A 10,348-nucleotide genomic window follows, 5' to 3' on the forward strand; every position below is an offset into this window, starting at 1 on the left:
CACTCTTCCTCACCCAAACAACAATCACAAGAAATAAGGGCAAGGAAATAAATGAAATCACAATAAAATCCGGTAAGAGAACAATAGTACAACAATCAAATCCCGGCAAGGGAAACAACATCAAAACAATAACATCCCGGCAATGGAGACAATATCATGATTCTCTCTCTCCTTTCTTCTTTCACGTTTACTTCACAATTCTATTCACAACTTGAGCCAATGCTCTACAATGTTCAATAATTCAATTCTCAACTTGAGCCAATGCTCTACAATGTTCAACAATTCAATTCTCAACTTGAGCCAATGCTCTACAATGTTCAACAATTCAATTCTCAACTTGAGCCAACGCTCTACAATATTCAATTAACAATAACACTTCCACAAGTCATATTCCTCAATAGAAATTATCATATAGAGCATATACAATACGAAACGGAGTCACATTAATCAAAGTATAAGACTCACGGGCATGCTTGACACCAATGTATAGATACTCGTCACCATGCATATACGTCGTACTCAACAAATAACACATAACAAATAGGACACAACTCCTAATCCCTCAAGCTAAGGTTAGACCAAACACTTACCTCGCTTTGCAACCGATTCAAAATTCCAACAAGCCTTTGCCTCGCGAATTCGTGCCCGAAATTCTCAAATCTAGTCATAAACAATTCGATTCAGTCAATAAAAATTATAGTAATTAAATCCATATGAAATTCTACATTTTCCATTAAAAATCTGAAATTGCACTAACAATTCGCCCGTGGGGCGGAACCCGACAAGACTTATGAAATATGAAACCTCATCCAACCACGAGTCCAACCATACCAATTTTACTAAAATCCGACATCAACTCGACCCTCAAATCTTCAAATTAAACCAAGAGGGTTTTCAAGACTTTCCCAGCTAAAATCACCAATTAAATGCCAAAACTAGTAATAGATTCGGGTAATCTAACCAAAATTAAGTTAAGAACACTTACCCAGTTGTTTTCTTTGAAAATCTCCCGAAAATCTCCTCTCCCTGATCTCCAATTTGATAAAAACGGAAAATGGGGGCACTGTTCACGCGTTCGGGGTACTATTCACGCGATACTGTTCACTACACTATTCACGGGGGTGCTGTTCACCGACACTGTTCATGGGTACTATTCACGGGCATTGTTCATGGATACTGTTCATGATGCTGTAAAAAAAAGACAGTAGCTTCCCAAAGAGAATTTCAGCAGCTTTTTCTACCCGTTAACCTTCCGAAATTCACCAGAGGCCCTCGGGACTTCAATAAAATTCACCAACAAGTCCTAAAACATGATACGGACTGAGTCAAAACCTCAAATCGCATAAAATAATGCTAAAACCATGAATCACACCCCAATTCAAGCATAATGAAACTAAGAACGTCCAACTTCTATATTCGATGCAAAAACCTATCAAATGAAGTCCGATTGACTTCAAATTTTGCACACAAGTCATAAATGACATAACGAAGCTAAGAAAATTTTCAGAACTGGATTCTGACCCCGATATCAAAAAGTAAACTCTCCGGTCAAACATAAGAAATCTTTAGCCTTAGATTTCTAGATTCTGTTAAATGGCGATAATTTGATCTGGGGACCTCCAAATTCGCTTTCGGGAATATGACCAAGTCCCAATTCATGATACGGAACTATCGAAATGGTCAAAACTTTTATCCGGGTTCGTTTGCTCAAAATGTTGACCGAATTTAACTCAGTTGAGTTTTAAAGCTCTAGTTCACAATTTAATCCATTTTTTCACATAGTAACCTTCCAGAAAATTAGACGGACTCTGCACGCAAGTCGATGAATTATTGATACCGCCTTTCAATGTCTTAAAAATACCGTGATGATTATTTTTTAAAAATGACATTTTGGGTCATCACATTCTCCACCTCTAAAACAAACGTTCGTCCTCGAATGTACTAAAAATTATTCTCAGGTTACCAAATTGATGCTTTTACTTCTACACAAATATTCGCGATTGATCCCACATTACCGCATTCGACATAAGTCCGACAACACCATTTCAATTGAGATTATTTCCTTTATCCATATTTGTAAACTTGAAGACCAAATTTTCTTACACTCCAATCATTTTTAGAAAGGTCCGATTTTCACGTCAACACACGATATTAATCTTGACTAGATATAGCAACTTGTGCCTATGCACCCATCAAATACGGGGTATTACATTCTCCCTGATTTCGGGTCATTCGTCCTTAAATGAGAAGTAGAGTCTGTCCTCCAACACATAATGTAACTTATCTCTTTCTTTGCACATTTCAATATCCCAAATTTTTCTAACTCCCAAATTTTGCAGAAATTTCGGCAGAGTTTCCCCTGTAATTGGGCCTATCCACCTGTCAGAGTAACACCAAAACAACTCCTAACAACATGTCCACAACCCAACAACGCACCAAAAAGTATATATCAATAACACTCATCTCCGCATTACAAGCACGGCACTATCACAATGATATCTTGACATAAAACGCATAATATGTATGACTATAACCACATCTCTGGTCTTAATGGTTGTTCATAATAGATTACAACATCGCCAATTAACCTCGTGTTAACAAAATTTTGTTTCAAACCTCCAGTTTACTAACAACAAGGCATGAAGATCTTATAATTATTTACCCGAATTAACGAGTCACAATTTAACGCCACCTGGGCTCTCACCTTGTAGGTTAAAACTCAATAGTTACAATACAATTTTGGCAAATTATGCACAGAGATATTCATACAAAAATTTTCAAATAAGCCTAATAGGGATGACTCCCTACTAGTGCTATAGCACAAATTTTAATTTTCACAAAAGGAGAATTTAAACACATAAATTTTTTTCACCACCAGGACCTCGTCCTTATATAACATCCACCTCAGCTTGTAGCCCGGTTTAAATATTTCATATCATATAAAATGTGAGGATCTCATCCTCAACTCTGAATCACAAGTATTCTGCACATTGTGCCAACTAAAATTTTCCATTTCCTTTCTTCCTTTTTTCACATGATTTTGGTTAAAAAAATCACAACATACAATGATCCCTCATACTGATAGGGCATAGATTTTACAACTAAAATTAATTATTTAGAAATTACATCAAACTCATCGAATTGATTCACAAAAGTCACTTTTAGCCTCACAACTATTTTATTGACCAACACATAATGATAGACATGACTATCTCCATATAATCTCCCAACATAAGTATTCACATATGTAGATTTAAGAATTACGAAGCTCACTCATAAGTGGAGCACAATAGGAGAACTTTCCTCGATACTCAAAACCGAATCAAGTTAAGGAAATTTTGACTTTATAATAATTCGAGACCGTACTTATAACGATACCGTCTGGTGTAGCAACCTCAGCCATACTATAGAAAATATATCAACGGACTGGGTCTCCACCTCTAGGAGTCTCACCTCCACCTCTAATATCCTGACCCCTACCTATTGTTGGTCATGTAAGTGGAGTAGTAACTGCAATGGGACATGTAGCCTGAGTGCTTTGATGAAATATGTCTCTCCCAAGTCTAGGATAATTTCTCAGGATGTTCCTAGTATCACCATTTTCATAACAACCCATCCGCAGTTCGACTGCTCATACTGAGTCTGTACCGGATAACTTAAATAACTATTGCAGGAAATTCCATGCCACTGGTACATTAAAAGATGACTGCCCCATGCGAGTGTTGTGATTAACTTAAGCACTAGGAGTATACTGAATATGTTTCCATAACCCCGCTGATATTGAAATGTAGAATTATTAAGGACGAGGGAATATCTCAAGTCTCATCATCATCCCATTCAAATATCAACTCTTAATCATATACGAGTTTTTGGAAAACCTTTCAATACCACATAAATACATCTCAGGCCAAAATTGGTATAACACATGACCCCGCAATTTGATCGTTGACAGTGGAATCCCCTCACTTGGCACAAAGCCATAGGTCACAACATCCGATAATCCACAATATTTGACCTTCACAACTCAAATAAATCAACTAGATGTCAAGGTATGTTGAACCCCAACACGATTCATTAGGTGATCTCTTGATACGTCTACATCTTCCGTCGGAGCCATAACTGGTCTAGTAAATACATTATCTTTCCACTACCTCTACTTGTCATCTGAAACACAACAAAATCAACCCCATCACTTTCAACTATTCTCACGTTCTGCAATACTTCATAGCAGCGGTCAATATAATCCTGTGGGTCCTCAAAAGATGCACCGCTGAAAGTGGTAGCGAAGAGCTTGGTGAAACCTATCCAACCTCCGCAAAGCCTCCGAAGACGTAGTTGATTTATCCGGTCTGTGATGTTGTTCAGCTGAAGAAGCGGTATGTGACTTTGCCATTCGTGAAAGGACAAGAGTAGAGGTTTCAATTTAGCAATGAGAGAAAAAAATCGCACGACAGAGAAGAATGAGAGCGAAACTTTTCCTAACTCTGTAGCCTCTGGATAAATACAGACGTCTCTGTACCGATCCCTCAAACTCTACTAAGTTTGTCTAAGAATTGTGAGACCTATGTAACCTAGAGCTCTAATACCAACTTGTCACGATCCGAATTTCCCACCCTCGGGAGTCGTGATGGCGCCTACTAGTGAAATCTAGGCAAGCCAACCAACTGTACTATCTACCTTATTTCCATTTTTAATCTGATAACGGTTAAGAGCCAACAATTAGATAACAACATAATTGAATAAGTGGAAGACTGCATTGTAAAGATTTAATAATACTGCTAATACCAATCCATAACAAATCTACCCAAGACTGGTGTCACAACTTCACAGACAGTCTAGGAGTACTACAAATAAAGGTCTGAAAGAAATAAATACAACACTGTCTCTGGAAATACATGAAAGAAACATGAATAGTAGATAGAAGGAGACGCCAAGGCCTGCGGACGCCTGCAGGACTACCTCGGATCACCTGATGAACAAGAAACAATAATCTCACTGCGGTCCGAAGTCTACTACACTGGGAACTGCACAAAAAGTGCAGAGTGTAGTATCAGCACAACCGACCCCATGTGCTGGTAAGTGCCTAGCCTAACCTCGGCGATGTAGTAACGAGGCTAGGACCAGACTACCAAATAAACCTGTGCAATATAGCGTACAAAAATAATAGGAAGAAGATAACAATGATGACAACAATGATCAACCAGTGATATAAATAGCAGGCAACAAGAACACCATAAATGTTTCTCCACAAATAATAAATACAAGTGCAATTAATTAATCAAGTCCTTCAAATATAAATTTTTCGCCTATAAATCCTTCAAGTAATAATCTCTAAGATAATATGTTTTTCAATAAATATATTTCCTTCAAATAAATATCGTTCAGATAAGCATCTTTCGAATATAATTCTTTCGAGTAAAGGTCACCTTGTGACACCTCATTTCATAATCATAAATAATATAGGTCTCAGCCCACTTTCATATTTTCACGGCACCTCGTGCCCATATTTATGTCACAACCGCACGGGCAACTCACGTGCCATTAAATAAAACCATAATATTTTCTCCGGCACCTTGTGCCCACATATTCCTGTCTCACATTGCACAACAATATTCTCATGTTACTCAGATCATAGGTTCCATAACCCAATACAATTAAGAATGTTCAAGGAGCCTCATTCACTTAACATAAAGTAGAGTACAACTTCCAACCCAATTAGGAAATCAACAAGAAAAGATGAAGTTATTTTTAGAAATCATTTGATAAAGAAAATACCATTTTCAATTAAAGTACAATATCGAAGGAATCATTACCTTTAATACGAGAAATTAATAAATCAAAACATAGTAGAAATTCCTTTTTAAGTAAAGTACAACCTCAAACGTTTTAAGGAAACTTTAGTTGAGAAATCAATTGAGTTAAAAATGTAACAATTCTTGAAATTTGAAGTATTGGACATATTAAAAAAATAAGGCGAGGTATTGTAAACACTATGGATTCCAACACAAAGGATCACAACAGTAAATGGATCTAAACAGTTAATACACTTGAATTGTTAATAACAAGTAAACACAACAAATAGAAAGTGCACGGCATCACCCTTCGTGCTTTAACACTCCCTCACCAAAACAATACACGGCATCACCCTTCGTGCTTTAACACTCTCTCACCAAAACAATACACGGCATCACCCTTCGTGCTTTACACTCTTCCTCACCCAAGCAACAAACACACAAGGCAAATAGGGTAAGGGAATCTATAACATCGAAATAAAATCAAGTAATAACGGAAAATCAGTAAATGAACGTACAGGACAACATAACTCAGTTAGAATCAGGAAAAATCAAGGACAAGTGCACGGCATCACCCTTCGTGCTTTTACTCTCGTCCTCACCATAAGAATCAATATAAACTGCACGGCATCACCCTTCGTGCTTTACACTCTTCCTCGCCATAAAATCAATATAATCAGCATGGAATTGTACATCGTGCGGCACGACATGAGCCTTCGTGCTTTACACTCTTCCTCACAAAATCATGCACGGCATCAACCTTCGTGCTTTAACACTCTTCCTCACCCAAACAACAATCACAAGAAATAAGGGCAAGGAAATAAATGAAATCACAATAAAATCCCGATAAGGGAATAATAGTACAACAATCAAATCCCGGCAAGGGAAACAATATCAAAACAGTAACATCCCGATAAGGGAGACAATATCATGATTCTCTCTCTACTTTCTTCTTTCACGTTTACTTCACAATTCTATTCACAACTTGAGCCAATGCTCTACAATGTTCAACAATTCAATTCTCAACTTGATCTAATGCTCTACAATGTTCAACAATTCAATTCTCAGCTTGAGCCAATGCTCTTCCCAAAGAGAATTTCAGCAGCTTTTTCTACCCGTTAACCTTCCGAAATCCACTCGAGGCCCTCGGTACTTCAACAAAATACACCAACAAGTCCTAAAACATGATACGGACTTAGTCGAAACCTCAAATCGCATCAAATAATGCTAAAACCATTAATCACACCCCAATTCAAGCACAATGAAACTAAAAACGTCCAACTTCTATATTCGATGCAAAAACCTAACAAATCAAGTCCGATTGACTTCAAATTTTGCACACAAGTCATAAATGACATAACGAAGCTATAAAAATTTTCAGAACTGGATTCCGACCCCGATATCAAAAAGTCAACTCTCCGGTCAAACTTAAGAAATCTTTAGCCTTAGATTTCTAGATTTCGCTAAATGGCGATAATTTGATCTGGGGACCTCCAAATTTGCTTTCGGGCATATGACCAAGTCCCAATTCACGATACGGAACTACCGGAATGGTCAAAACTTTTATCCGGGTTCGTTTGCTCAAAATATTGACCGAAGTCAACTCAGTTGAGTTTTAAAGCTCTAGTTCACAATTTAATCCATTTTTTCACAAAAAAAACCTTCCGAAAAATTATACGGACTGCGCACGCAAATTGATGAATTATTGATACCACCTTTCAAGGTCTTAAAAATACCGAGATGATTATTTAATTTAAAAATGACATTTTGGGTCATCACAACGGTGGTATTGTAAATGATGATATATCGGTAATAAAGATCTCCCAACCTAAAATCATGGAAATTTACTTGAAAACTTATGCGTTTCTTAACTTGATATTTTGGTATTTTTTGAGGCTTTTCTTGATTTCATGATTGTTCCTCCTTGTATTGTTGTTCATTTTATTGAGATGATTTTTAGTTAAACATATTAGTACTATTCGACTATACTAACGTCCCTTTTGCCGGGGGTGCTGCATCTTTAAATAGATGCAGGTGGTTCTATAGTAGGCAGTGTTGATCAGCAATAGTGGTACACCCTCTTCCCAGCAGACTTGATGAGCCCCACTTCATCCCGGGGTCATGTATTGTATCTTTAGTTCATATTATTATCAAATTTTGAGGTATAGTTGGAGCCTTGTGTAATGACCCGACCAGTCGTTTTGAGTTTTTACATTTTGATCGCTAGTTCTCGGGCATGAATTGCCCTGTGTGATGTAATATGACTTATGTAAATAGTTGGTGTTGGGTTTTAGGTTAATCAGAATTTAATTTGAAAGAACAGTCTCCGATGAAAGCTTTGAATTTGAAAGATTTGACCAAGAGTTGACTTATTTGTATATGAGCTCGGAACGGAATTTTTATGATTTGATTAGCTTCTTTGGGTAATTTATGACTTAGGAGCGTGATCGGAATTTGGTTTTGGAGGTCCGGAGTAGAACTAGGCTTGAATTGGCGAAGTTGAGATTTTGGCGATTTCCGATTGGTAGGTGAGATTCTGATGTGGGAGTCGGAATAGAATTCCGAGAGTTGTAGTAGCTTTGTTATGTCATTTGAGATGTGCGTGCAAACTTTCAGGTCATTCGGGCGAGGTTTGGTTGGGTTTTTGATCAAAAACGTATTTCGGAAGTTTTTAGAAAACTTAGGCTTGAATTCGATGAGTATCGGGTAATTTGATGTTGTTTGAGGTGTTTTGATGATTGGAACAAGTTTGAATGATGTTATGGGTTATGTTGGTAGGTTTGGTTGAGGTCCCAAGGCTCTCGGGTGTGTTTCGGGAGGTTAAACGGATCAATTTCATGTTTTGAGAACTTAAGAAATTGCAGGTTTCAGTTGCAGGCATTTTGGCCTTCGCGTTCGCGAAGGGCCGGGATTCTTAAGCATTCGCGTTCGCGAGGGTCCATGACATGTTCGCGAAGGTTTGTGAGAGGACTGTATCGCTATCGCGAGGGTGTATACGCGATCGCGTAGGAGGAATTGGATCTGATGGTCAGTTAGTAATCGCGTTCGCGATAGAACAAACGCATTCACGAAGGTCAACGCTATGGAAGCACTGCGTTCGTGACTGGCATGTCGCGTTCGCGTAGGGTAAAGTTGGTCAACGCAATTTTTGTGCTACGCGTTCGCGGGTGGTTGACCGCGTTCGGGAAGAAGGTAAGTCAGGCTTGGGCAGAATGTTTTTAAGTCGTCTTGTCCGCGATTTTTGGGTCTATTTTCACCCATGGCTCCTCGTTTTTGGATATTTTTGAAGGAAATTAAAGAGGGATTCAAGAGGTATCGACTTGAGGTAAGAATCTTGGTCTTAAAACTCGATTATATTGTGAAATCCACCTAGAAATTCATGGAAAACTAAGCCTAAAATTGAAGAACTAAGGCTTGAGAAATTGGACTTTTGATTTGGGATTTGAAGGACCATTTGGGGTCGGATTTGAGAACCTTTGATATGTATGAACTCGTGAGGAGATAAGGAATCTAATGATGTGAAAATTTCTGAGTTTCGAGAAGTGGTCCCGGGGCTCGGGTTTTGGTAATTTTGGGATTTGTGCCGGATATTGATTGTTTTCGCTTGGGCTTTATTTTCCTAGCATATTGTGATGTATTCGTTCTGATTTTGGATAGATTCGACACGCGTGGAGGCCGATTTGAGGGGCAAAGGCATCACGAGCTAGGGATTTCGCCGGTTCGAGGTGAGTAATGATTGTAAATGATACTCTAAGGGTTTGAAACCATGGATTGCATATCGTAGTGCTATATTGAGGTGAGACACGCGCTTGATGATGAGCGTGTGGTCGTTTACTATTGGGGATTGTCACTTGGTCCGTCCTGATTGATGATTTTACCGCGTATTTGACTAAAACTTATTTGTTATCATCATGATTTGGGCTGATCGCCATATTTGGACTTCGTGCCAACTATCTGAACCCTTCGGGGATTTTTATCACTATTTCCTCACTATTTTTGAATTATTACTTGAACTCATTCCTATTGATATCTATTGTTTTACAAACTCAGCCACTTTTACTCAGATTTGAAACTTAAATGATATTTCTAAATGATGTTTTGGGCCGAGAACTACTGTTTTACTTATGCCCGAGGGGCTTGTGATGATTTTTGGACTGAGTGAGGCCGATGGCCATATGTGAGGATATATTAAGTGATATGAGGCCGAGGGCCTAGATTTGATGCCACGAGATGGCTTGATATTGCGTTTGGGCCGTAAGGGCCCCCTCTCGGAGTCTGCACACCCCTAGTGAGCGCGGGTACCCATTGTGATCATAGAGTGAGCTCGAGGGTCTGGTACTGTTCTATGTGTTTACTTTATTTCCATTTGTCTGCCATTACCTGTTGATTATGTTACTTGATGTGTTATCTTCCTGATTGCCTGGCATTACCTGTTAAATTGAGTGTTGAGCCCGAGGGGCGGATTTCTGTGCTTATCTGCACTAATTGTTTTGCATTTATTTGCATAACTGTTGAAAAACCATTTTAAAAAGAGGTTTAAACTAAGCTAAGATATT

This window comes from Nicotiana sylvestris, chromosome 4 (genome assembly GCF_000393655.2).
Source record: "Nicotiana sylvestris chromosome 4, ASM39365v2, whole genome shotgun sequence".
Lineage (NCBI taxonomy): Eukaryota > Viridiplantae > Streptophyta > Magnoliopsida > Solanales > Solanaceae > Nicotiana > Nicotiana sylvestris.